Below are 27,297 nucleotides of genomic sequence, written 5' to 3'. Positions count from 1 at the left end.
GTGAAAGAGCTTGAACATTGAGTATTACAATATGATGGAAAGAGCATAGACTTTGAAGTCAGACATAGCTTCACATTTTTTTTCCCCCAACCAAATGAATGACTTTAGGCAAATTGCTAACCTCACTGAATCTTGAGAAAAAACAAATGGAGATACTGGTACATTTTTTCCCCCAGGGTGTTAGTATCCAGCAGAAAAACCTGAACTATTATAGATACTTAATGTGTGTTTTAAGTTTCAATAGAGTGATTTTGAATTACAGAGTAAGGAAGAGCTTCCCTATGTTGAAGGATTTAGGATGACTGCTGATAAGAAAATAGCTAGCATGCCCATTTGTTCTGAGTGTCCATTGAGTGAAAATGAATGAAACAAAGCTTGGAAGTGTTAGCTTTTGTGTTATTGAATAGTCAGAGATGAGAAGAGTATAAAATGTGCAAATTGTAAAGTCCAGGCGAGCATAAAGGCATTAGAAAGGGAAAGATGAGTATGGGCTTTTAGTAAACTGGAAACTATTAGTCTCAGAAGGCTGATTAAAACGTGGATAAGCAAGTGTGATAGGAAACTGAAAATATCTATTACCTTTCTCTTGTGAACTGAAATCCTCTTCCCCAGCCAGGATCAGAGCCAGCCAAACCATATAATCTTTCTGTTTTCCTTTTCCTGGTTCAATTTCTGCTGGACTCTGACTCTCAGCCAACGTAATTCAAAAGGTCCCTGCATTCAGTAGCAGGTTTGGCCGCCAACTTCTATCTCCACATCTTCAAAATCAAGGTAGAATTTTACACTGCCAAGTGCACCAGGCAAAAAGCAGAATGACTCTTTGATTTCTTTCTTTTTTTTCTTTAAGACAGTATCTCATTCTGTTGCACAGGCTTGAATACAGTGGCATGATCATGGCTCACTGCAGCCTCAACCTCCTGGGCTCAAGCAATCCTCCCACCTCAGCCTCCCGAGTAGCTGGGACTACAGGCATATGCCACCATGCCTGGCTAAATTTTATTTATTTATTTGGAGATGAGGTCTTTCTATATTGCCCAGGCTTGTCTCAAACTCTTGAGCTCAAGCGATCCTCCCTTCTTAGCCTCCCAACCTGTTGGGATGACAGATGTGAGCCACCATGCCCAGCCCCTTTGATTTCTTAGAAGAAACAGTATGTATGTAGCTCCCCATGTGTGCAAAGAGGTTTGTGGTGTGCTTTATAAAATGCAGAGAACTCTAAGTCAGTGCTTAATCTCAAGGTAAAAAAGGCTCAGAATCTGTAATAATTTAAGGGACTATGGATATGTAAAAGGAGATGGCCCTGAGCATCACATGGCAACATTTATCCCTTAAGGATTGTTGAGGAAAAAGCAGTTACTCTGTGAGATGAAGCTGAGACAGTAGTGGGTGGGGTTGTTAAGAGTAAATGAATAAGTGTACACAAAAGCACTTAGAACACTGTCCTGCACACGGGGTGTGTTCAGTAAATGTGAGCAATTATTGGCTTCAAGCAGTGCTACCTAATCTGCCTAGCGATAAAAATCACCTGGGAGGGCTTGTTAAATTTGAAGGTTTCCAGACCTCTCTCTGAAGATTCTATTTGGGTTGGCCTAAAAAAGTGTGGGGGAGGTGAAATGTTTATGTTCAGCAAGTATCCTGGAATTCTTCACATTTCTCTAGCTTAGAAAATACCACCTGAAAACAATGGTTCTCAGATTTTCGGTATTTCAGAGACCTCTGGGTGCCCTGCTGATAGGGGTCTGGAAAATAGTGAATCATCTACATATTAACAAAAGTTCAAGATAGTTCTGAAGCTGGGAGAGTTGCAAAGGGGCTTTATCCCATTTCTTTAAAAGGTCCCTTAAAGAGATCCACTGGAGTCTTATTTTGTTTTGTTTTCAAGACAGAGTCTTGCTCTGTCACCAAGGCTGGAGCACAGTGGTGTGATCTTGGCTCATTGCAACCTCCACCTCCTGGGTTCAAGCAATTCTCCTGCCTCAGCCTCCCGAGTAGCTGGAATTACAGGAGTGTGCCACCAAGCCCAGCTAATTTTTGTATTGTTAGTGGAGAAACGGTTTCGACATGTTGCCCAAGCTGGTCTTGAACTCCTGACCTCATGATGCACCTGCCTCGGCCTCCCAAAGTGCTGGGATTACAGGCGTGAGCCACCACACCCAACCTCCACTGCCTTTTTATACACTATTTCCAAACTTTGGCTTTTGGTCCAAATATCAAAATTTTGGATGGAAAAGGAGACAGGTAGGTATCTTCAAATTCAGATTCCCAGGCTTGTCCTGCTGAGACCTTTAATCAGTAGATTTGGGGTGGGGCCTGAGCATCTGCATAGTTTAAATTTTTCAGGATATTATGTTAAGCATCCTGCTTTGGGAACCCTTTGACTGTACCACGAGGAAGACAGCTGGGTTGTATTAAGATACCTTGGGAAAGAATGTGTCCATTCAGAACAGGATTGGTCCCTGGAGAAATACAGAGGGATAGTTGAGAGTGGCAGGAGGCAGCCAAATGCCTAAGCAGAGAGGAGTGGGTCCCGGCAAAAACCCACTTCCAAGCCGAAGACAGTTTGAAGCCCAAAAGCCAAGCTATAAGTTAAACTGGGATAGACAACTTTTCTTCCTGTTTGATGTGCTTTCCTCTGATTGACCCTACCCTTCACCTATTTTACACATACCTACCCTTTCCTAGCTGGTTTTCTATACTGTTGTGTCCATCTTTTCATGGTGTCTTTGCTTTAACCTTTTTTGTATATGCACAAACCAATCAGCATGCACTTTCCATTCTGAGTGCATAAAAGACCCCCGACCCAGGCAGTCTTGGGTTACTGCATCCTCCACCTCCAGGTTTCAAGTGATTCTTTTGCCTCAGCCTCCCAAGTAGCTAGGGTTACAGGTGCCCACCACCACACCCGGCTAATTTTTGTATTTTTAGTAGAATGGGTTTTCACCATGTTGGTCAGGCTGGTCTCGAACTCCTGACCGCAGGTGATCCTCCTGCCTTGGCCTCCCAAAGTGCTAGGATTACAGGCATGAGCCACCATGCCCAGTTCCAACTAATTTTTTAATTTTTAATATTCTTGTAGAGATAGGGTCTTACAATGTTGCTAAGGCTGGTCTCAAACTCCTGGGTTCAAGTGATCCTCCCTGCTCAATTTCCCAAAGTGTTGGGATTACAGGTGAGAGCTACCATGCTTGGCCCCAAAACATTTCTTGGGGGTTATTTGTATCAAGAAATAAGCTGGCTGGGTGCTATGGCTCATGCCTGTAATCCCAGCACTTTGGGAGGCTGAGTTGGGAGGATTGCTTAAGGCAGGAGTTTGAGACCAGAGACCAGCCTGAGAAGCATAGTTGAGACCCTATCTCTAAAAAAAAAATGAAATTTTAGCCAGATGTGGTAGTTCATACCTATAGTTCCAGTTACTCGGGAGGCTGAGGCAGGAGGATATCCCTTGGTCCCAGGAGTTGGAGGCCGCAGTAAATTATAATCACATCACTGCACTCCAGTCTGGGCAACAAAGTGAGAATATGTTTCCAAAAAAAAAAAAAAAGCAAGCATTAATATCTCATATACAGCTTCTGACATGACATAAAATATACACATCATGTCATGAAAGAAGTTACATTTGTAGATGTAGAACAATTCTCAAAGTACCATCACAACAGGAAGGAGATGGTGGTAGGGATGGTTGGCCCTAGACATAAGCAGTAAGAAGATACACTGATATAGTGAATTTAAAAGCAGTAATCAAACTCACAACAAATTTGTGTGTTTAAAAATCATCATATGCTAGCAATCCTAAATAATCTTGATAAAATACGCCTCCCTAAAAACCCCAGTTCTTAACTGTTGCTGTGATAACTGGGTTTACTGTTGAATAAGCTTCAAATGAGCACATTTTAATTTCTTATTCTTTATTTTTATTTTTACTTATTTATTTTTAGAGACAAGGTCTTGCTCTCTGGTCCAGGCTGGGCTACAGCCTTAAACTCCTGGGTTCAAGTGATCCTCCCATGTCAACCTCCCGAGTAGCTGGGACTACAGGTCTGAGTCACCACACCTGGCTAATTAAATTTTTTTTTTTTTTTTGTAGAGATAGGGTTTTGATATGTTATCCAGGCTGGGTTGGAACTCCTTGCCTCAAGTGACATGTTGGGATTACAGGCATGAGGCACTGTGTTCAACCTAATTACTTATCCTTTAATAAACATTGCATCCTAGCTGGAAATTAACCTGGTACAGTTGCAGGTATACAGCCAGTCATACAGTGGACTCTTCTATGTGTATTCATTCACAGAAGATGCTCATGAAGGTGCAGCATTTTTGGAGGCTTTTTCCAAGTGCTGTGGCACTGCATATTCTTGCGTTTCACAGTAGTCTTGGAATTAATAATGGCAGTATGGGATTGCAAAGATAAGAAACAGTCTGAATTACTTTATTTATGTATTTATTGGCCTTTAATAGTCATAGAAAGAAAGAAAAAATAAATAAAAAGAATAAATAAATTATTTATTTATTTAGAGATGAAGTTTCACTCTTGTCACCCAGGCTGTAGTGCAGCAGTGCCACATCGGCTCACTGCAACCTCCACTTCCCTGGTTCAAGCGATTCTCCTGCCTCAGCCTCCAGAGTAGCTGGGATGACAGGCACTACCACTCCCGGCTAATTTTTTGTAGAGACGGGTTTGGCCAGGCTGGTCTTGAACTCCTGACCTCAGGTGATCAGTCTGTCTCGGCTTGCCAACGTGCTGGGATTACAGGCGTGAGTCATGGCTCCTCAACCCCCTGAATTACTTTAATCTGTCATTCTAAGTGGCCTCTTGGAGTTTCTATTTGTGTTTAAAATCCAAAAGAGTGAAAAAAAAGAGAGACATATAATATTTTTGTTTGGTAAATGCAGATTTTATTTCATACATGAAATATTTTATTGGATTTGAATAGTATATTTTAAATTGAAATTTATTCTTTAATTTTAATAAATTGCTTTGAAATAAAGAACAAATGAAATAATTATTATTGTGAATTATTTCATGACTATTGCTTTTTGGAGTATAGATGAATGAGGTGTTAAAAATGATGCACTCTGATTGTCAAATATGCTAGGAATATTAGGTGCACTGCTGATCCCTTAAAAGATCACCGTTGGCTTCAATTAAAAGAGAACACATTAATTAAGATAGAGAGAAAATAGATTTTATAACCAACTTTTCATCTCCCTCCACTCCCGTAATAATTCAGGAAAAATTGAGTAACTTATTAAAATCTCTGAATATGTTTTATTCCCTCTGAGGGAACTTCAAGGAACAGAGGAGTTTGTTCCTTGAATGTTTCACATTTCAAAATTTATATCTGTTCAATGGCAATTTGAGGAAAAGTTGTCTTTTATTTTTTATTAAAAAATTGTTTTTCGACACAGGGTCTCATTCTGTTGCCCAGGCTGGAGTGTAGTGGTACAATCACAGCTTGCTGCAGCTTTGACCTCCTGGTCTCAAGGGATCCTCCTGCCTCAGCCTCCTGAATAATTGGGACTACAGGTGTGCACCACCATGCCCAGTTAATGTTTTAAATTTATTTTTTAATTTTTTGTACAGATGGGAGAGGGTCTCACTTTGTGACCCAGGCTGGTCTCAAACTCCTGGCTTTCAAGCAATCCTCCCACCTTGGGCTCCCAGAGCGCTGGGATTATAGGCATGAGCTTGGCCTAGACAAATTGCCTTTTAAACATGGTAAACATGTTCATGGGTATTTAAAATTTATTGATTATCTATCATCTTGTGACAAAAAGTTCCTAATAATTTTTAAAATAAGGAAACAATGTTTTGCATTTAGTGTTATAACTTAGGAAGTAGCCTTAGATACTGTCATCAGGTTTAAACAGTCAAATGTTTTGGGGTTATGTATGCGTGGCAGCACTTAATGAAAATTGCCATAGTGAAAGTGCTTTTCGAAATTTGTTCAGTAAGTTACTTGTGAATTATTGGATCTTCCGGAGACCAAGGGTGTTGTCTCAGATTGGTCAAGTTCTCATTCCCTAGGTGCAGCTTGACCTCTGGGGCACATGCTCTTGCAGTCATTGGCAGGGATCACCTGCACGATTTAGTTTCCTCTTCTCCCCTTCCCTCTCCCTCTCCTCTTTCCCTTCCTCACCCCTCTGCATTTTTGTCCATCTCTTCCTGGTTTTACTTTCATGCCAAAAACTTACAGTTAAATTCCCTTGAGTTACATTTGCAAAATTAATTTGTGTATCATCCAACTCCACAGTATTTGGCAAGTCATGGTATTTTGGCTTCCATCTTCATTTCACTTGCATTAAAACAGATTAAAATAATCCAAGGAATACAGAATGTGGGATTAAGATAAATGCATGCTACACGGTTGGGAATTTGTTATGCGCATTTTTTTTTTTTTTGCAAATAAATCTGACCTTAAAAGGTAATTGCTTTAGGACCTTGAAAAAATCAGGGATAAAGGATTTCTCTTAGGCAGCATACTTTTGATTCTCTAGGGTTAACAAAGAGAAGCGCTTTCAGAACACCAAGGTCAATGATAAGTTAAAGAGTTTTGCTACATTCCCCTTTGTTTTCTACCCAAAACATATTAAGCAATATCTGGATATTACCCTCATTGGTTTTCAGGCATCTACAAATGAGATAGTTCTTTATAAAATCTCTGAATAGCCCTGGACTCATGTTTACTTGGTCAGAGGTATATACAAAGGAATTGGCCTGCAGCACACAGCTGAACTCGGTGGCCATGAGTATCTACTTTATAAGGTGGGGGTGTTCTGCCCTCTACTATCACCCCTGGAATAAAAAGTATAGGTGAGAAGACACTAATCATCACTTCATCCTTCCTGGAGGCATGCTCACTGGGCCGATTTTCTCTAATAACTTTCCTAACTGGAGAGGGTGCATGCACACGTTTTAAATTAAGAGAAGATTCCTACAGGCAAACAACACGTTCTCCCCTTGTTGCAATATTTGTCTTCTGGGAAAGGACATTCAGAGCCTTGTGGTAAGTTGCTTAATAGTGGTCATGGTCTGTCAATCTCATTTTTTCCCTCTAAGAGAGAGGGACAAAATAACTGACTGGTGAATCTCAGGGTCCCTAGGCTTATATGGGGAAATTAGATGGAAGGTCTCCCAGGACAACAATGTTTTATTCTGGAATCAAAAATTGGCTTTCCAGGGCAGGGATTTTGAGGGGAGTCCATGATTCTTAGGGAAGTCCTTGGCTGGGCTCCTTATTCCTTTAAAAGGGGCAACAGTCTTTTTTTTTTTTTTTTTTTTTTGACAGAGTGCCACTCTGTTGCCCAGGCTGGAGTGCAGTGACACAATGTAGGCTCACTGCAACCTCCGTCTCCAAGGTTCAAGTGAATCTCTTGCCTCAGCCTCCTTATTAGCTGGGACTACAGGCACGCACCACCATGTCCAACTATTTTTTTGTGTGTGTGTGTATTTTTAGTAGAGACAGGGTTTCACAATGTTGGCCAGGTTGGTCTCAAACTCCTGACTTCAAATGATCCTCCCAAAGTGCTGGGATTACAAGTATGAACCACTGTGCCTGACCTAGCACAGAGTTTTCTTGTTTGTACATTTTACCATTTTTTTAAAATGCTTCTCTGACTTCTAAAATCATTTTTAGAAATTCTTTTGCAGCATTCCAGAAGCTAAGGCTTGCTCTGCAAATTATATTAAAAGTAGTTCTTAATTCTTATGTGAAATTTATATGCCATTTTCCACTTTCATTTTTCAGAATTTTAAATAAAACAGATAAACACCAAGGACACAAGAGCAGTACAGATGGTCCCGACTTTCAGTGTTCAACTTACAACTTTCTGACTTTAGGATGGTGCAAAAGCAATATGCATTTGGTAGAAACCTTCCTTTTAAAAATTTTGGGCCAAGTGCAGTTTCTCATGCTTTTAATCCCAGTACTTTGGGAGGCTGAGGCTGTAGGAATGCTTGAGCTCAGGAGTTTGAGACCAGCCTGGGCAAACATAGTGAGACCCCATTTCCATAAAAAATTAAAAAATTAGTCAGGTGTGGTGATGCTCATCTGTGGTCCTAGCTACTCAGGAGGCTAAGGTGGGAGGATCGCTTGAAGCCCAGGTGATTGAGGCCGCAGTGAACTATGATTGTACCACTACACTTCAGCCTGAGCAACAGAGTGAGACTGGGTCTCAAAATTTTCTTTTAAAGGAATCTTTCCCTAGGTTAGTGTTACTAGCAATAAGTAATGTGGTATTCTCTTTCAATACTGGACAGCAGCATTGAACTGTAGCTCCCAATCAGCCAAGTAATGAGGGCAGTAAACAACTGATACTCTACAGTGTACTATGTGGCCTTTTTTAGATATTGTGTTTTGCGTTTTTACATCTCCTTATGTCTACAAAATACCCACCTTGTCCCCTGCTTCAGATGAAAAGAGGAAGGCAATTATCATTGAAAAAAAACTCATGATAAGGTGGGACACGGTGGCTCATGCTTGTAATCCCAGCTACTACGGAAGCCGAAATGGAAGGATCACTTGAAGCGTGGAGTTAGAAACCAGCCTGGGAGACACAGCAAGAGCCTGTCTCTAAAAACCCCCCAAAACAAAAACAAACAAAAAAACCTCAAGGTAATTGCCCATCATGAAGCACAGTGTTAGCAAGCTAGTAATGTCCATTGCATGTGAATTAGGACTGTTGCAATCAATAATCTCAATCATCTTTTTTTTTTAATAGAGACGGGGTTTCTCCATGTTGGTTAGGCTGGTCTCAAACTCCCGACCTCAGGTGATCTAATATCTTTTTTAGTCAGAGCCTTGCTCCGTTGCCCAGGCTGGAGTGGAACGGTTTCATCTCCACTTACCACAACCTCCGCCTCCTGGGTTCAAGCGATTCTCCTGCCTCAGCCTCCAGAGTAGCTGAGATTACAGGTGCGCATCACCATGCCCAGCTATTTTTTTTGCATTTTTAGTAGAGACAGGGTTTCATTATGTTGGCCAGGCTGCTCTTGAACTCTTGACCTTGTGATCCACCTGCCGTGGCCTCCCGAAGTGCTGGGATTACAGGCGTGAACCACCACACTCGGCCAATCTCCATCATCTTAAAGGATAAGAAGGGAATGAGTGATTGAAAATGTTTACAGCAAGTCATGGATAGTTCCAACGCTTCAAAAGACATCATAATTTTTATAATAATGTGAAGGTCATTAGTGAGGCAGCAAGTGCTGACTGAAGATGTCAAATTTTTAAAGGAAGAACTGCGTCTTAGTCCATTTTCTGTTGCTTATAAATGAATACATGAAACTTGGAAATTTATAAGAAATGAAATTTATTCTTACAGCCTGGAGTCTGCAAAGTCCAAGTTTGATGGGCTGCACGTTGTAAGGGCCTTCTTGCTGGTGGGGACTCTCTGTAGAGTTCCAAGGTGGTGCAAGGCATCCCGTAGTAAGGAGGCTGAACATGCTTAGATTTCTCTTCCTTTTCTTATAAAGCCACCAGTCCCACTCCCATGATAGCCCATTAATCCATTAACCTGTGAATGAATTAATCCACTTACGAGGGCAGAGCTCTCATGACCCAATCACCTCTTAAAGGTTGATGTGGTTTGGCTGTGTCCCCATCCAAATCTCATCTTGAATTCTCACACATTGTGGGAGAGACCCAGTAGGAGGTGATTAAATCATGGGGGCAGGTCTTTCCCATGCTGTTCTCATGATAGCAAATAAGCCTCATGAGATCCAACATCTTTAAAAAGGGGAGTTTCCCTGCATAAGCTATCTTCTCTTGTCTGCCGTCATGTGAGACATGCCTTCCACCTTCCACCATGATTGTGAGGCCTCCCCAGCATGTGGAATTGTAAATCCATGAAATCTCTTTCTTTCATAAATTGCCCAGTCACAGGTATGTCTGTATCAGCAGCATGAAAATGGACTAATACAAAGGCCCCGCCTTTCAGTATTGCTGCATTGAACATTAAGTTTTGACAAGAGTTTTAGAGGGAACAAACATTCAAACCATGGCAAGCCTCATAGGATGATTGCAAATGATAAATATTTGCCAGAACAAATATTTAACGTCAGTGAAATGAGCTTGTTTTGGAAGTGTGTGCTGAGCATACATACATTCATGAAGAGTTCAAGACAATGCTAGGATTCAAGGCGTTCAAAGATGATCTCACACCACTTTTGGTTAGAAATGTTGCAAGATTCAAATAAAGCTTTCCTGATCTACCATTTAAAGAACCCTAGAGCATTCAAGAATGTGAGCGAATATATGTTTCCCATTTATTATTTCCGTAACAAAGCCTGTATGACATCAAAATCGTGTGAGGACTGGTTTTTGAACTGGTTTTAGTCCACGGGCAAGAGAATATTGTAGGCAAAACAACATTGCATTCAGATTCTTCTGATACTAGCTAATGCTCTGGGGCCCGCACAGCATATGGGTAACATAACATCCTGATGTAAATGTTGTATATTTGCCACCAAACAAAACTGTGCTAATTCAACCAATGGACCAGAGCACAAGAGCTGAGTTCAAAGCATGCTGCTTACACCAGATGTTTGCACAGGCTGTTGAAGTGACTGAATCTAGTCAAATGTTCCTAGAGTTTTGGAAAGGTTCTAACATTCCAAGTGCTATCTAGAACATGGCTGCAGCATGCATAAATTGAATTTGGAAGAAAGCTTGGAAGATATACATGAACACATTCAAAGGCTTTAGCAAAGACTCTGCTCTTGACGGAATAGTAACAGTGTATTAGTGCTTGGGAAACAGCTAGAACTGGACGTTGACGGGAAGGTTGAGCTTGCAGGCCTTGAGGCTGAAGAAGGTGTCAATGAGGAGCTGATCAAACTGGAGTAAGAAAGAAGTAAAGAACTTGAGGCAGAGGAAGAAGTTTTACCCAAGGCATCAAGAAAGTGCACAGCAATGAAGCTGCAGAGGTGTTTGCTACGATTAGCAGTGGTGTACAGATGTTACAAGAAAACACCGCATGTTCTCACTCATAAGTGGGTGTTGAACAACGAGAACACATAGACACAGGGAGAGGAACATCACATTCTGGGGCCTGTTGGGGAGATGGTGGGGACTAGGGGAGGGATATCAGGGGGTGGGGGATTGGAGAGGGCTAACATTGGGAGAAATACCTAATGTAGATGACGGGGGATAGATGCAGCAAACCACCATGGCACGTGTATACTTATGTAACAAACCTGCATGTTCTACACATGTACCCCAGAACTTAAAGTATAATAAATAAATAAATAAAATAAAATAAATGAAAAGAAAGGAAGAGAAATGGGTTTATCGAAAAGACACATGCACTCATGTTCATTGCAGTGCTCTTCACAATAGCAAAGACATGGAATCAACCTTGGCACTCATCAATAGTGGTTTGGATAAAGAAAACGTGGTACATATGCACCATAGAATACCGTGCAGCCTTAAAAAGAATGAAATCTTGTCCTTTGCAGCAACGTGGATGGAGCTGGAGGCCATTATCCTGAGTGAACCAATTCAATAATAGAAAACCAAATAGCAGATGTTTTCACTGATAAGTGGGAACTAAACATTGAATACACATGAATGTAAAGGTGGGAACAATAGACACTGGGGACTGCTAGACAGGGGAGGGAGGGAGGGGAGAGGAGCAGAGGCTGAAAAACTCCCTGTTAGGTACTATCCTCACTGCCTTGGTGACAGAATTGTTGGAATCCCAAGCCTCAGCATCATGCAATATATCCATGTAACAAACCTGCATATGTACCCTTTAATATTTTTTTTTTTTTTGAGACAGGGTCTCACTCTGTCACCCAGGCTGGAGTGCATTGGCATGATCTTGGTTCACTGCAACCTCTGCCTCCCAGGTTCAAGCGATTCTCCTGCCTCAGCCTCTGAGTATCTGGGACTACAGGTGTGCACCACATGCCTAACTAATTTTTTGTATTTTTAATAGAGATGGGGTTTCACCATGTTGGCCAGGCTGGTCTCGAACTCTTGGCCTCAAGCGATCCACCCACCTTGGCCTCCCAAAGTGTTGGGATTACAGGCATGAGCCACTGTGCCTGGCCAGTACCCTTTAATCTGTAATAGAAGTTGAAATCGTAAAACAAACAAAAAAAGAGAAATGGATGCCAATTATGAGAGATTGGCAAGAGTTTCACAGGCAGATGCAGTATGCTCTTGCTTGCTCTAGGGAAATATATAATGAAAAGAAGAAACAAACTCTACAGTCAAAATTCAATATCTTCCTGAACATTATGACTGCGAAACCATCAAGTGTTGACGTCCCAGTGCCTTCTACAGGTCGAGCATTCCTAACCCGAAAGTCCAAAATGAAAACCTTTGAGTGCTGACATGATGCCACCGTGGAAAATCCCACACTTGACTTCCTTTAATAATTTCACAAAATCATAAAAATATGGTATATAATTACCTTCAGTTTATGTGTATTTTGTGCATATAAAACAAATAAATTTTGTGTCTGGACTTGGGTCCCATCTCCAAGATCTCTCATTATGTGTATGAAAATATTCCAAAAATCCAAAAAAAAAAAAATTCTAAAATACTTCTGGTCCCAAGCATTTCAGATAAGGGATACTCAGCATATACCAGCTATTCTCTCTGGAGCCTCATTAGAAGAGTTAGAAATTGACAACTCTGTGGCTGTGACATCCCTTCATTCAGCAATTAATTTCAGTTCAGTGCTTCACACATTCTTCAGGTCCAGTGTACTTTCAGTTGTCTACATGAATGGTGAGGACCTATACAACTGCTCTATTTTTCACAGTTTGGTATTCAGTAAATTACATGAGATATTCAATACTTTATTATAAAATAGGCATGGTGTTAGATGATTTTGTCCGACTGTAGGTTAATATAAGTATTCTGAGCACATTTAAGGTAGGCTAGGCTAAGCTATGATGTTCAAGAGGTTAGGTGCATTTAATGCATTTCTGACTTACGACATTTTTCATTTATGATGGGTTCATCAGGATGGAACCCCATCAGAAATGGAAGAGCATCTGTACTAGAATATGGCTGAGGCTTGCCCAGCTTTTTCTTGTTTTTAATTTAGTGGAATTATATTGATTTCAAAGGCTTTGCACTTGAGCATATTGAAATACCCTTAACTGAAAGAGAAAGATATCTACTTTATTTGAGTAAATGTATGGTAATGTACTGGCTGAAGTCTTCTGCTTGTCAAATACAATAAAAATTACTTACAATGTCTGGTTGTATGAAAGAAATACTTTAAGTGAAAGAGTTTTTACATTTGAAGAGGCTTTTTGTGTGGGCAGAGAAATTGAGCTCATTTTTACTTTTCCTTTTTTGCGATATAGTCTTGCTCTGTTGCCCAGGCAGAGGGCAGTGGTGTAATCGTAGTTCACCGCAGCCTCAACCTTCTAGGCTCCAGTGATCCTCCTTCCTCAGCCTCCTTGAATAGCTGAAACTACAAGTACACATCACCACACCTGGCTTATTTTTAACTTATTTTATAGAGATGGGATCTCACTATGTTGCCCAGGCTGATCTCAAACTCCTGGACTCCAGCTGTCCCCCTGCCTTAGGCTCCCAAATCATTGGGAGTAGTTACAGGACACCTTGCCTGGCCCATTTTTACTTTATTTTTAATTTGGGATTTTCTATAGTGCTTAGATTTTTTTTTTTTTTTCAAAAAAAGACTATATCATTATTCCTGTAAGGGAAGCCCTGCTTTAGATACTGTTAATAAATTATAACATCATTAATAGCAACAATTTGACCACAGGTAGTAAGGAGAATGATTCTAAAATACGAGGTAGTGGTAGACCTTTGAATAGTAATTTTATAAAACTTGAGAAAATTGAAACTAAACATGTCAGTTTAATGAAAGTTTGCGAGCTAATCTTTTTTGTTAGTTTACACATACCTCTTAAATACTTTTGTTTACGTTTTAAAAATTATTTTATTTATTTATTATTAGGTAGGTTCTCACTTTGTTATTCAGGCTAGAGTGTAGTGGTGCAATCATAGCTCACTGTAGCCTTTACTTCTGACCTCAAGCGACCCTCCTGCCTTGCCCCACAAAGTGCTGGGATTACAGGCGTGAGACACCACACCAGGCCTTATTTAGGTTTTAACTTGTTGTCATTTCATTTTAGTTAGAAGCATTTATTCACTTCAGCTTGATGGAATTTATTCCTATTGTTAAGCACGTTGGTTTATTTTTGTGTGGCTCCATAGTAATAATGGAACCACACAAAATCAAACACTTACTTGATTCCAGGCCTTGTGTTTGCTGCATGCTTTATGAGGATTTTCTCATTCAGTCCTTCAACAGCTTCATGCAATAGGAATTAAGACTATCATCTCTGTTTTGTAGATGAAAACACAGGGGTGGAATCCATATTCTGTAATTCAAGAACTTCCACTCTTATCCACTATGCTAAATTTATTTTAAGTAAAATTAAAGAGTCAATAAATAAAATAGGGAATAAAGGTTTTTTGTTATAGAAAATTTCAAGTTAAAGAATTATACTGAAAAAAATAATTATCCTGTGTACCCTCATGTACACATGTCCTATCTTGCATATGTAGATGAATCTCTGTATCCTCTGTCTTCTGCCCCATAACTATTGTAAAGCAAGCCCCAGACATCACATTATTTCATTAAAGTGATTTTGTTCTTTGAGTCAGGATCTTACTCTGTTGCCCAGGCTGGAGGGCACTGGCATTAACATGGCTCACTTGTAGCCTCAAGTGATCCTCCCACCTGAGCCTTCTGAGTCCACTGCTGGGACTACAGGCACCTGCCACCACCCCCAACTATTTTTCTTTCTTTTTAAATAGAAGCAAGTTCTTATTATGTTACCCAGGCTGATTGATCTCAAACTCCCGAACTTTAGTGATCCTGTCACGTTGGTTTCTCAAAGTGCTGGGATTACATTTGTGAGCCACTGGGCCCTGTCACTGATCCACTTTTTTTTGAAACAGAGTCCCACTCTGTCACCCAGGCTGGAGTGTGGTGGTATGATCTCAGCTCACTGCAACCTCTGCCTCTCGGTTCAAGTGGTTTTCCTGTCTCAGCCTCTCAACTAGCTGGGACTACAGACACCCATCATCATGCCTGGCTAATTTTTGTATTTTTAGTAAAGGCTGGGTTTCACCATACTGGCCAGGCTGGTCTTGAACTCCTGACCTCAAATGATTCGCCTGCCTTGGCCTCCCAAATTGTTGGGATTACAGGTGTGAGCCACCGTGCCAGACCTAATTCACTTCTATAGTGCTGCAGATAGAATTGATCCTGTGACTTATTTCCTGAATGCTGTATTTATACATTACTTTTGTGCTTAAATTTGCTGTGCTTTAAGTGGGAATCAAGATGCATGAAGCAAATTCTGTTCTCAGGAAACTTAAAATCTTACTTTGGGAGGCCAAGGTGGGAGGATCACTTGAGGCCAGGAGTTTGAGATTTGCTGGGGCAACATAGTAAGAACCTGTCCCTACAAAAAATATTTAAAAATAATAAATAAAATAAACTTAAAATCTAATGGTAGGGATGAAATATATACATAAATATTCCTAATAATACGATACATGTCAAGGTCATGTATAGATAAGTTTAGAAGAGAATTCAAGTATCTACATTTGTGAATGACTTCTCTCTTAAATGTTTTGAGCTCATAAATGTGTTATTTTAGTGCTTCAATATGCACCTTAAAAGACAGATATTAACCCCAGTTATCAATGATGAAGTTGAGGCTCAGGCAGGAGGTGGCATCTGAATAGGCCCGAGGGCTAGGGAGGATTTGCGGAGCTGGTGAGTTGGGCACCCCAAGTGAGGGGAATAGCTGTGGAATGGCACTGAAAACACCCAGGTCCAGGAAGCAGAGAAACATCCCAGTGCAGGGTCATGGAATAGTGAATGGAAAGGTCAGAGGAATACTTTAAGGCTTCTACTTTGTAAGGAAAGACACTGAGTGGCTGGGTATGTATTGTCATGTGTATGTTGAATGAGGAAAATACATTGGAGACAAACACAAAGGCAGTTGTGTGATTTCTACAAAGGATCTGCTTATCAGTGAAACATCAATAGATCCTGAGTGATGTGAGTGTCTTGGAGAGGTCATGACCTTAGAAAGCTAAATAAAAAATAAAATAAAAAGCATTAAATAAATAAATGCAAGCACAAATCACAAATCTCTGATTTTTGAGACCAGACTGAGCAAGACCTTGTCTCTGCAAAATATTTTTTAAATTAGCTGAGCGTGGTGGCATGTATCTGTAGTCCCAGCTACTCTGGAGGCTGAGATGAGAGAATCTCTTGAGCCCAGGAGTTTGAGGCTGCAGTGGGCTGTGATCACACCGTGGCACTCCAGCCTGGGCAACAGAGAGAGTCCCTGTTTCTTTAAAACAAAAACAAAAACAAAAACAAAAACAAAACAGAAAAGAAAAGAAATAATACATCTTCTTGTGGTCTGAGTCAGCCAATGAGAACACAACCGTGGAAAGATCTTGGAGTCAGAAAAAAGTCATAGAATTCTAGGAGTACAGCATTCATTGTCCTCTACTGTCCTGTGCTAATGCAGACCCAGCCATTCTTTGTATGCCTCAATTTCCAAAAAGTCTTTTAGTGCTATCTTCTCTTAAGAATGCATCTTGATTTTATAATGGAAGTTGGCTCTCAACAGCATTTTTCTTTTGTACTTTAAAGCTTAAGACACAAAGAAAAGCATGCATAAATAATCTGTCAAGTCTAGGGATACCTCTGTATATACTTCCAAGTCTCTTCCTCTCTGTAAATTTTTTGTTAGAAATTTATGGCAGTCAATTATATATCCTTGGCACCTACCGCATCCTTTGGTTTTCATAAGCATGTTTGACTTAAATACTCTCTGCCATCACTTATTCTTCCACCTCCAAACTCATTTGTTTTGAGTTTGCTATTGTATTTTCACTTTTTATTTATTTTCATTTTTGAGATGGCATCTTGCTCTGTCTTCCAGGGTGAAGTGCAGTGCAGTGATCACGTCTTACCGCAGCCTGGAACTCCTGGGCTCAAGTCATTCTCCTGCCTCAGCCTCCTGAGTAGCTGGGACTATAGGCACTCACCATCACACCTGGCTAATTAAAAAAAATTGTTTTGCAGAGACAGGATCTTGCTATGTTGCCCAGGCTGGTCTCAAATTCCTAGCTTCAAGTGATCTTCCTCCTTGGCCTCCAAAAGTGCTGGAATAGTAACAGGAGTGAGCCATGGTGCCTGGCCTCTATTTTCATTGAGAACTCTCTTTTAGGTCTAGTATTATCAGCTGCATCATAAAAAAAGGTCCAGAAAAACAAAAACAACATATTAAAACTTAGGTCAAGGTTTCTTTGATTTTCTTCCTTTTTTTTTTTTTTTTTTTTTTTTTAAGATAGAGTCTTGCTCTGTCACCCAGGCTGGAGTGCAACGGCACAATCTCGGCTCACTGCAACCTCCACCTCCAGGTTTCAAGCGATTCTCCCACCTCAGCCTCCTGAGTCGCTGGGATTACAGGCACCTGCATCATGCTGGACTAATTTTTGTATTTTTGTAGAGATGGGGTTTCACTATGTTGTTGGCCAGGCTGATCTTGAACTTCTGACCTCAGGTGATCTGCCCACCTCGGCATCCCAGATTGCTGGGATTACAGGCGTGAGCCACCATGCTCAGCCTCTTTGATATTTTTATGTGATTGATTTCTTGCTGACCTTCATTGGCCACAGACACATTTACATTTGTTAATGGTTCTGGGGCTAATAATCTCACTTTAAAGAACAACATAAGTTGTTTAGATGACATGTGATTATAGGAAAGGACTGATCAAGCCAGGAAATGAGGATCCCCAATCAATGATTCAGTCACTTACTGTGGCCTAAAGTGAAATCAATTAAGTCCTTCCTGAATAATTTTTTTTTTTTTTTTACATAGTGACAGGGCCTCTCTCTGTTTGTCACCCAGGCTGGAGTACAGTGGTGTGATCACGGTTCACTGTACCCTTGACTTCCCAGGCTCAAGAGATCCTCCTTTATTGATATGGTTTGGCCGTGTCCACACCTGTCTCAACTTAAATTTTTTCTCCGCAAATTCCCATGTTTTATAGGAGCGACCCAGGGGTAGGTAATTGAATTATGGGCGGGGGGGGGCTGGTTTTTCCCGTGCTAGTCTCATGACAGTGAATAAGTCTCAGGAGATCTGACGGGTTTTCTGCTTTAGTCTCTTCCTTATTTTCTCTTGCAACTACTGTGTAAGAAGTGCCTTTCACCTCCCACCATGATTCTGAGGCCTCCCCAGCCATGTGAAACCGTTAAGTCCAATTAAACTTCTTTTGTTCCCAGTTTCGGATATATCTAACAGTAGCATGAAAATGAATTAATACACATATCAACCTCCTTAGTAGTTAGGACTACAGGCATGTGCCGTCATGCCTGGCTAAATTAAAACTTTTTTTGTTGGGATGGGATCTTGCTATGTTGTACAGGCTGGTCTGGAACTCCTGAACTCAAGTAATTCTCCTGCCTCAGCCTCCCAAATGCTGGGATCACAGAGCGAGCCATTGTACCTAGTCTTCCTTGTGTAATTCTTAGTGTAAATCTGGAATAATCCATATCAATCTTATTGAAAAATAAGGAAGAAAATTGGTATGTATTTGAAAGAGACAAAATAATTAGATACCTTTGATTCAGCTGTTATACTTTTAGCAGAAATAATATTTACTTTTAGAATGCTTAATTTTCTTAAAAACCCAAACACAAAGACTTGAAAATCCTTTTCTACATAATCTTTTTATCTTGAAATTTACTGTCTCTTGAGAGAAGAGATGGTTTCCGAATTTTTTCTTGCATCACAATCTGCCAACCACAGAGAAATTAAGTGATGCTTAAGAAACTAAGTATGATCTATATTTATTTTCAGCATAATATTTTACTGATTTTTTTCACCGTCTATAAAATATCTATGCTGACTATGTCTAAAAATCTTTTTAAAGCTGCCTAATTGTGTGATTTCTGGTTGGTACTCTCAATCCATTTGCAAACATTCATCACCATTTAGTTCAAATGGAATGTCCTTGAATTACTTGACCCATCAAAAGGCTTCATCTTCTTTTGGCTGTTTAAGTGATGAATACTGATCTCTGAAATGACTGTTTAATTTTTTCATTAGTCTTTTTACGTAAGAAGGAAAAGCTGTATCTTCAAAATATATGATTTGATCAAGTATTAAGGAGATCACAAGTGTTTCCTACGAGTGCTTACTGTATATATTACGATGATGTAAAATGCATAACTGGCTCACTCAGTTATTTGTGGTGGTAATAGACGATATATTTAACAACCTGAAGGGCATGGGTGCCAACCAAACAGAACAAGGCATTGGTCTTAGTGCTAGAGAAGATTGCTGGATCATGAGGAGGGGGCTCCTGGGAAGGGGGGCAGCGTAGTTGGGGGGGATGGAAGTAAAATATTCAGAAAGCTGTGCTATGTTTCACTATTCTAACAATAGCATGGCTGTGCTAAAAAGACCCCACCACCCGTAAGTTCTGTTGTTTGAAGAACTGTGTCAAGGAAGCCAAGAGTATAAATTTCACCTGGATGCAGACCTGTTAACAGATACAGCAATTTCCAATACATTCTAATAAAGCCGCATGATGATGAAAGAAAAGAGCACAGACTTTGGGGTCAGCAAGGCTGAATTTGGATCCTTTCTTTATTCCTTAATATCTGTGTGATCCTGGGAAAATTTCTTGTGCTCTACTAATGTCAGTTTCCTCCTCTACAAGAGGAGATAGCAATGCCCTCCCTTTAGGGTTGCTGAATGGCTACAGGTGATATGGGTGAAGCTCCTGGAGTAGCACTGAGCCATAGGCAGGAGGGGCTAAGGGCAGCTGCCATCATTCCCTTTCTTTCTGTGAGTCCATTCTCTAAGCGTTGTTCTTTCCTTCTTGGAAAAACTTTTCTTGAGCTCTTTGTTTTCTGCTCCTGCCTTAAATGTTGATGATCCTTGGAATTCCTTTCTGTGAGTGTCTTGTTCTCTTTCTCTCTTTATTCTCTCCAGCAGCCTCATCCACAACCATGACTTCTGCTATAACTTTAGGCATGATTTCCTAATCTGAATCATTGTTCGGATATTTCTCCTGAGCTCCAAATCCGGGTTCTTACTAGTGTTCTCTGCTTGGCTATCGTTCAGCACCCCCAGACTCCACGTGTCTGGAATTGAATTCATGATTTTCCCTAGCACCACACTCTTCCTGCCTCTGCTACCTTAGTTGAAGGTAGCACCATTCATATATGTTCTTAAGCTGGGAAGCTGGGGGTTATCTTTGAACATTAACTATCCCTTTCCTCTTTCCTTTTTCCTCTTTCTCCTCTCCTTCCTTTTCCTTTTCCCTTCCCTCCTTTCTCTGTCTCTTTTTCCTCCCTCCTTCTCTTCCTTCCTCCCTTCCTTCCTTCCTTCCTTCCTTCCTTCCTTTTCTTTCCTTCCTGATCTTGCTGTGTTGCTCAGGCTGGAGTACAGTGGTTTCATCTCAGCTCACTGCAGCCTCAACTTCCTGCGCCCAAGCAATCCTCCCACCTCGGTTTTCTGAGTAGCTGGGACTACAGGTATGTACCACTGCACCCAGATAATTTTTGCATTTTTAATAGAGATGCTGTTGCCCACACTGGTCTTGAACTCCTGGGCTCAAGCAATCCACCTGCGTCAATTTCCCAGAGTGCTGGGATTATAGGCATGAGTCACTATGCCCTGCCAATTACCACTTTTACATCCAAATATGTCATCTCTTCCTGTTAATTTTGCCTGGTAAATATCTTTTTATTCATATGGTCTTACTTCAGGTCTCCAATCTTTCTCCACTATTAACTTGACTTCATTGCTTGTAGCATCAACCCCCTTCAGAATAGCCTATAAAAAGCCTAGAGAGGCTGGGCGCAGCGACTCAGGCCTGTAATCCCAGCACTTTGGGAGGTGGAGGCGGGGGGATCACTTGAGATCAGGAGTTGGAAACCAGTCTGGCCAACATGGCAAAACCCTTTCTCTAGTAAAAATACAAAAATTAGCCATGTGTGGTGGTGTATAGGGGTAGTCCCAGCTACTAGGGAGGCTGAGGAATGAGAATAGCCTGAACCCGGGAGGCAGAGGTTGCAGTGAGCTGAGATTGTGCCACTTCGCTGTAGCGTGCGTGACAGAACAAGACTGTCAAAAAATAACAAAAGGCCTAGAGAATAATTCTTTTCTTCCTCATATTATTTTCTTTTTTGGTGGCAGGGTCTCACTCTGCCACCAGGCTGGAGTGCAGTAGCAATTGTACCTCACTGTAGCCTCACACTCCTGGGCTCAAGTAACTTTTAAAAATTTGGCTAGCTAAAAATGGCTATTCATTGTAAAAAGGCGAAAAAAGTTACAGGTAAATAAAAATAAAAACTACCTATAATCCACCATACTAAAAATTTGGTACACATTTTTCAGATTATTTTAAACATATGCATAATATAATGCTGTGTAAGGTGAACTCTAGTAAATTTTGAATCCTTCTTGTGATGAGATTTAAAATAAGTTAAACTAGGATGTGAAGTTTTAACTCCACTGGGCAATTGATGGCATTTGTGCTAATGAATTGAAGTTAAATCGTTGGTTGCTGACTGATTTTTGGTTGATTGTATTTGAGAGACTGTCAGGCCAAATCACCTACCTTTGTTGGGGCTAAAAGGGTTCTCCTAAAGGAAATAGATGTACCTGCTGTCAGTCATCCTAGGGAGCATTTAATCCTTGGAGCATGAAAGTTGGAGAACAAGCCTTGATAAGGCTGAAGGCTATTCTCTCACACCAGAAGTACTTTTTAGTAAACTCTGAGGAAGGGATTGAAGGAGCATTTCCAGGGAAGGAACAGATAAGGGTTACATGAAGGAGGCTGGGTGCAAACCAGCTTTCCCTGCATCCTTTTTTTTTTTTTTTTTTTTCCAGAGATGGGTTCTCCCTTTGTCTCCCAGACTGGAGTGCAGTGGTGCAATCATATCTTATTAGTGGCCTGAACTCCTGGGCTCAAGTCATCCTCCTGCCTCTGCCTCCCAAGTAGCTAGAACCTCAGGCACGCACCACCACACCTGGATAATTTTTTCATTTTTTGGTTTTTGTAGAGACAAGTTCTCACTATGTTGCCCAGGCTGGTCTTAAACTCCTAGGCTCAAGTAACCCTCCCACCACAGCCTCCCAAACTACTGAGATTACAGGTGTGGGTCACCAAAGTCGACCTTGCAAACCAGACTTGTTAGGGACCAAGGATATACCCGGGCACGTGCGGTAGAAATTCTGAGTTACTCTGCGTGTAGTGCTCCCTTCTCATTATTCTCAAAACCATGGCAAGACTCAATGGAAGTGACAGTCTGCTTCCTGCTGAACCAAGGAAGTAAGGGAAGAAGTCTGGTTGATACTTGAGACAAAATTAAATGACTAAGAAATGTAACTAGCGCATTACAACACAGCTAAGATAACCAATGAGTAATCATAGTTGAAATGTATTAGGTGTCTTGTCAGTAACTTAAATTCAGTAGTAATTGACATTCTGCAGTAATAAAAATTAGTAGTGTCAATGTAGCAGACAATTGTCACCTTTTCAGCATCTATGGTACTTAATTTACTTGCATCTTAAAATTCTGTGTGCAGCAATAACTTATCCAAGTGACCTTTAAAAGGTGAAGTCTTCTTAAGGTATTTGTTTTTTACGTAGATAATAATCCTTTGAAAAAAGACAAGCCTTCCTAAAAAATAGGTGGCTGTGAATATCTGTCTTATTTCATTGCTCTGAAGCTCTTCATTGTTGATGGTCATTCATGGTTTTGCAGAGCTGTGGGTGTTTCTGTGGTTGGTGGTGCCCCACACAACATTCCCATGTTGCCTTCAGTGATGATGTTGCTTTACTCTTGTTATATGACCTATTATCTTGTGGAGAAATTTGCAGTTCTGCAATTTAAATCTATTTTCTTAGCCAGGCGCAGTGGCTCATGCCTGTAATCCCAGCACTTTGGGAGGCAGAGGTGGGTGGATCACTGGAGTGCAAGGGTTTGAGACCAGCCTGGCCAACATGGCAAAACCCTGGCTCTACTAAAAATAAAAAAATTAGCCGGGCATAGTGGTGTCCACCTGTAATTACAGCTACTTGTCAGGCTGAGGCCCTAGAATTTCTTGAACCCAGGTGGCAGAGGTTGCAGTGAACCGAGATCACATCACTGTACTCCAGCCTGAGTGGCAGAGCAAGACTCTTCTTCAAAACAAACAAACAAAAGCTATCTTGTTAATGTTTCCATGTTTTATTAGTGAAAATTAGATCTGAGATTTCCTGAGTCTCAAGAGACTTTCTGTGTACGAATTATTTTAACTTAGTATCTTTGAAGACAGTAATTAACGTAGTATATTTAAGTTGCTAAGTTTTTTCTCTGCATATCCTGGATTTTTAAATGACACTGATTATTTGTATCACATGCTGGTTAGACCAAAAGAAGATGTTTCAAATTAATGTAAAACAAGTTCAGCCTTCCCATTCTTAAAGTTAGTTTTTAAAAAATGTCATATAAGTAGGAATCTGTTATGTATGTTACCTTTGTTTCCTAAGAATAGTCTTTTCATAGCACTAAGACAAAAAGACTTTTCGATCTTTTCCTAAATATTTTGCATTCATTTATATGAAATGGGAATATTTTAGTTTTCATAGTATCAAGATTTGTAAGAACTTATAGCAAAATAATAATGTACACTAAGATAATTTCTGTTTCATAAATTGTTTTGTACTGATTGAAATTACTCCTGTTCATGTACACTAATATTTAAGTATTTGTCTTCTCCTAAGGTCCAAGATAACACGTTGTTTTTGCCAGTGGATCTCCAATTTTAGCGTGCATCCAAAATGCCTGGAAGATGCTGGGTCTCACCCTGATATTCTGACTCAGTAGGTCTTGGGAGGGGCTGAGAATATGCCTTTGTAAAAAGTTCTTAGGTTATGCTGATGCTTCTGGCAGGGGACCCCACTTTAGAGTGATTAGTTTATTTTATTTTTGGTTTTTGGAGACAGAGGTTTGCTCTATCACCCAGGCTGGAGTGCAGTGGTGCCGTCTCAGCTGACTGCAACCTCTGCCTCAGCTGGGTTCAGGTTATTCTCGTACCTCAGCCTCCCAAATAGCTGGGTTTACAGATGCCTGCCACTACACCTGGCTAATTTGTGTATTTTTAGTAGAAATGGGGTTTCACCATGTTGCCCAGGCTGGTCTCAAACTCCTGACCTCAAGTGATCTGCTCTCCTCAGCCTCCCAAAATGCTACGATTGCAGGTTTGAGCCACCGCGCCAGTTGAGAACCATTAGTTTAAACATTCAGGAGGATGCTCTGGATAGGCTTGCCTGAATGCTGGAAAGTTTCTGCGACTAATAGACACAGACAGAGGATCCCTCATAGATGTTCTGATCCTAAGTGCTTAGGTCATATATCCCCATTTAATTTCATAACGCGTGGAATGCTGGCTCAGGTGATGGGGAGAGGGCTAAAGCTATAAGCCCCACTTCAGCTATGGGAGAGTACAGGCAGGTGTGGAAGAGTGTGTTAGTTTAGCTTTGTACAAATGGAATTGGAAGTTCAGGTGGAGCCATAAGGAAGGCAAATAAAAACTAGGGACCAACACTCAGGAACAGGAACAGGACTGCAGAGAGAAAGGAAACTAACAACTTGTTGACTACATAATGACAGATGCCTTCATTGACTCATTTCATTTAATCCACACCAGTCTCCTGAGGGCAGGGAATAGTATTCTCATTTTTATAGTTGATGAAAGAGACTGAGATTCAGAAGGTTAAGTATCTTACTCAAGGACACTCCCAAATTGTAATTGTCTGTGCCTTAAATTAAACCCCAGCTGGTTTGTTTATAAACTTTCTATTGAATCTGTGGATGAGAGTTTGAGAAGGGAAGTTAGGCAGAGTGTAACATACTGCAAAGAGATCAAGTGGGATGAAAACTTGGAAAGGGACACTTAGATTTGCCATCTGAAATGAAAAGCTTTAGCATTTTGGTTATCAATGCAAGTCCCCCAACTGCAGAGGGCAAAGAAGGAGATATAGTAAGTGAAGACTTACTTTTGAAAAGGTTGACTTTGGCTGGGCATGGCTCATACCTGTAACCCCAGCACTTTGGGAGGCTGAGGTGGGAGGATCCCGTTGAGCTTAGGAGTTTGAGATCACCCTGGGCAATATAGTGAGACCTTGGCTCTACTAAAATTCCCCCCAAATTAGCCCGGTGGTATGGTACATGCCTGTGGTTCCAGCTACTTGGCAGGCTGAGGTGGAAGGATCACCTGAGCCTGGGAGGTCGAGGCTGTAGTGAGCTATGATCACACCACTGCACTCCATCCTGAACGACAGTCTCACTCTGTCTCAAAGAGAGAATGATACCTTGAGGATTAAGATCTTCCCTTACACAGGCACCCATGCAAATTGGTGGGTTGTTTATTCAGACACAGTCCATTAAAATGTTGCTTCAAGGTTTTGGATTACATCGAACTGATGTCTCTTGATAGATTTTTTTTCCCATACCTACATCTGTTGGAACACTTACAAACAAGCAGGGTATTCCGGTCTTGTCAGACTTCTCCTGCCAAATAGGTTTAATTATGTAACTGGGTGAGGTGTGCATTGCCTCTTACATAAGAACTGGTTTTTCTCTCATTTATCAAACTGGATTGGGCTACTTACTTCTCTCTTGCTTGTGTGCATGTGATCTGTGATGGAGAAGGTCCCAGTAAAGGCATTACTTAACAGACTTTCAGTTTTAGTTTAAGCTTTAGAGCCGATGAGCTCAGGTTCTTAAAATGCTTAACACGGAGAAAATAAACTCTATTATATTTAAGTGCTTGAAGTGTTTTGCTAGTGATCCAAAATAAATGAAATATTAAGTGATTGATTCATATGGGTTAATCCATTCACATAAAAGGTTGTGTAAAATATTATTCCATTCCTCCTATAAACTCATTATTTTATCTTTTTGTTTTGGAGTTACTATGGAGATAACTTATAAATGACTATAGATTTTTTTTTCTGCGGTATGACTACTAAGATTCTTAGTTGATTGATTACTGAACTCCCAAATATTTAACAGGTAGAGCTAAGACAGTGAATACTATATTAAACCTGAACCTAATGTAGCTCAAATTCTTTTTTAGAACCAGGCAGGTTATAAAGTAATTAACACATTACCAAGATGCTAATCAGTATCTAAGGGAAATGAAATTGTTTCTGTCACATGAGTTCTCATAATTAAAATAGATTTTAGAAATGATTTATGGATTTTTCTTTTGTCTGAAGAATATTCTAGCTACATTTTCAAAACTGCTAGAAATTCTCCCTGAGGATTAGTATAAAAGTGTATGTGAATCTATGCTTTTATTTAATTAAAAAAATATATATATATAAATTAGAGAGAGAGAGAGAGAGAGAGAGAGAGAGAGAGACAGGGTCTCGCTGTGACATCCAGGCTAGAGTGCAGTGATGTAATCACAGCTCACTGCAGCTTTGACCTCCTGGCCTCAGGCAATCCTCCCACCTCAGCCTCTCAGGTAGTTGGGACTGCTGGTGTGCACCATCACACTCAGCTTTTTTTTTTTATTATTCTTTTTTTTTCTTGAGCAAGTTGTTCCAATACTCGGCTACTTTTAAAAAATGTTTTGTAGCGATACGGGTCTCACTGTGTTGCCCAGGCTGGCCTCAAACTCCTGAGCTCAAGCAATCCTCCTTCTGCGGCCTCCCAAAGTGCTTGGATTACAGGTGTGTGAGACTGCACCCAGCTAAGCTGTGTTCTTTTTATTGTTTACCAACATAAGAACTCAAGAGCAGACAGACACTCAGACTTCCCCCAAAGTCAACCCTGCACATAGGCAAATTTTAACAGCTATCTGTACAAGATTATAGGACTATCAGCAGCTTCTAATGTTTTTCCCCTTTGGTCCATTTGTAAGCCAGTGGTGACACCATCCTTTTCCCTCTAAATCACCTGAAAGAACTCCAAAATATTAGACCATTGCTTTGGGTTACATATTAAACAGGTAAATGATCCCCTGGACCACTTGAACCTACTGCTAAAATATATGTTTGGTACCATGATCTCTCTGGTTTCAGTTTCCTCATCTGTAAAATGGGGATAATAGTATTCACCTAATAGAATTTTTAAAAGCCATTATTTGTAATATGAAATAGAGACAGGGTCTCCTTGTGTTGTCCAGGCTGGTCTCGAACTCCTGGGCTCAAGCAATCCTTCTACCTCGGCCTCCCAAAGTGCTGGGATT

The 27,297-nt window shown here is 40.6% G+C and overlaps 1 long non-coding RNA gene across 1 annotated transcript; it reads left to right on the top strand.

Moving 5' to 3' along the window:
- Window positions 1-839: 839 nt before the first annotated feature.
- LOC116527094 lies at window positions 840-21,026 on the top strand. Its single transcript, XR_004258384.1, has 3 exons — window positions 840-850; window positions 1,015-1,019; window positions 20,899-21,026. It is a non-coding gene; the product is annotated as an uncharacterized LOC116527094 (long non-coding RNA).
- Window positions 21,027-27,297: the final 6,271 nt, after the last annotated feature.

This window comes from Sapajus apella, unplaced genomic scaffold (genome assembly GCF_009761245.1).
Source record: "Sapajus apella isolate SASKATOON/1434 unplaced genomic scaffold, GSC_monkey_1.0 scaffold53, whole genome shotgun sequence".
NCBI lineage: Eukaryota > Metazoa > Chordata > Mammalia > Primates > Cebidae > Sapajus > Sapajus apella.
Note: the sequence above shows the minus strand (reverse complement) of the source record. Positions and strands in the feature narration are given on the sequence as shown.